We start from the raw sequence: 2298 nt of genomic DNA, 5'->3' as shown, positions 1-2298 counted from the left end.
TGTTTTCTGAGGCATGCTTTTTGTCAGCCAAATGTGTAAATGTTACAATTAATGTCAGTGTAGATCTTGGATTTTTGCTGGGGTTTGGACACTGTCTCATGCAGAGCTTATCTTGCCTGGGAGGTTTTCAAGAGACTCTACAAAAAAACCCCAAAAAGTTGGTGAATACTTATTTAGATATAATGGATCATAGTCCAGTATATTCCTTTATGCCTTGAGCTATTTTTTTTTCAAAATCCAGACTGTACAGATGTATCTTAGGCTTGAGTACAGTCCTGAAAAGCAGCCTGTATGTTGGTGATATGTTCTGATGCATAATTTGTATCTTTCCTGAAAGGAACCCCTATCTCCTGTTTGCAGAGCTCACGCAGGGGCTTCAGTCCCCTGAAAAATACAGTTTGCTTCCACACTGACTGCTCTACCTCTCAGAAAACATTCGGGGGGAGGGGTGTACATTGCTCACAGGAGTTGTGTGCTCCAGGGTGGGCTGTACCAGCAGGCTGCCTGCTTCTCACCTCCCCTACACAGGAGTCACTTGGAAAATTTGGGATCCTGGTGTTCATGTGGAGTTATGCAAGTCACAGTCAAGCTGTTTAAATCTCCGTGTGCAGCCCCAGCAGAACATGGCAGTGTTTGGTGCTGATAAGATATGAGTCTGCAGTTCTGAGTGCTTGTTCACAGGCATTCCTACCACGTGAGAGCAAGTTCTTGTTGAAGAAAATGTGAATGCCTTACAGCCTGTGACAATGTTGCAAATCAGAAATAGTTGCAGTTACCTCATGCTAGTTCCCTCTAAGGCAGAACAAATCCTAAGGTTTCAGCTGAATGCTTATGAATCGCTACCTTGGAAAAAAAAAAAAAAAAATGATACCACCTGTCATATTTCATCTAAACTCTCAGAAAATGGGGAAAATGTGCTGAATGAGGCAGTTAGTGATGGTGTTGTACAGGGATTATTACTACATGACACTGTGAGTTATGATATACTGCACATTCCTTTCTAGCAGAGAAACAGAGCAGAAACCGCACAGCTGATGGAGTGTCAGGAGAAGAAATCTGAACATCATTGTCTAAGTAAGAAAAACGTAATTTTTTTTCAGGCAAAGTAGAAATGAACACAACACACATATTTTCTGTGGACTTAAAAGTACGTGCAGAAGTCGCATGTAAATTTGCAGGAGTTAAATAGGGAGAAATGAACAAATGGTCCAGGGATGTTTTTAAAAATGCTTCTGGGACAAAGTAATAAATGGAAGAGCAGTATTCAGGATGGCAGAAACAGTGCCTCTCCAGGTAATAACATAGGCTTTGGAACTGAAGTTTATAGTACAGGACACTGTTTATGAAAGATTACCCAGCTATAGGGCTGTGTGCTAAATACTGCAAAGAGAGAGTGAGATGGAATATAGTAAACATAAAGTCCCTCCTCTGTTAAGACATTTAACACGTGTCTACAGGCAAATGCGTTCTTCTGACTGAGATCTGGATGAGCAAGCTTTTAAAAATCTATTGGACATCTACACTAAGTTACATATCAAGAAATATGATTCTATTAAATATAATTTTGTGAAACATCAGGGATTTTTGTTCTCCATCATTTTCATTTATGTTATTTTAGTACTGCTTGGTGGGACAAATGCTCAATGAAAATCAATAATGACTCATTTTTCTGTCTTTGAGTAACTACATTTTTTTCCCCCTGCAGATCTTTATATAAGGCTTCTAAATCTATCTGTCAAAGTTCATTCAGATCAGCTAAAATACAAAATGATATATAAATAAAATACAGTTTGAGATTGCAGCCATTTTGTCTTGCCAGTTTGCCCGGGAGAGGTTATGTGTCATAACTGTGTTTATTAGTATTAGTGGCTGTCTTTCTACCAACAAGAAATATGTAACTGCCCTTATGTTGCTGGCAGTTGTATTGGTAAGGGCATGATGAGTAAGCTTCACATGTTTCTATTAATACAAAGTTGCCTGTCACTGATAGCAGTGCTTGCTGTTGCATAAAGCAAGAAACACTGTTCAGATAACCACTTCTAAATTGCTAGAAGCTTTTCAGATGAGCGCTGTGCCATAAGCTTTGTTCTAAAAGTTCTCTGATGTACAGTGCCACAGAAACTTGTTTCTGTCCGGACGTGAGCAGCCTGCTTGTTTTTTCGTTATTTGCCAATTGCAGTGGAAATGATGCAGCACAAAAAAACTGCTGACTGAACAGTCTGTTGTATTTTCTAGGTACTTTCTGGTTTTGAAATAAAACTGGAGATTATCGCAAGTGCTGCAGTTGTTCAACTTCAC

Source organism: Phasianus colchicus, chromosome 1 (assembly GCF_987193195.1).
Source record: "Phasianus colchicus chromosome 1, bPhaCol1.hap1.1, whole genome shotgun sequence".
Classification (NCBI taxonomy): domain Eukaryota; kingdom Metazoa; phylum Chordata; class Aves; order Galliformes; family Phasianidae; genus Phasianus; species Phasianus colchicus.
Note: the sequence above shows the minus strand (reverse complement) of the source record.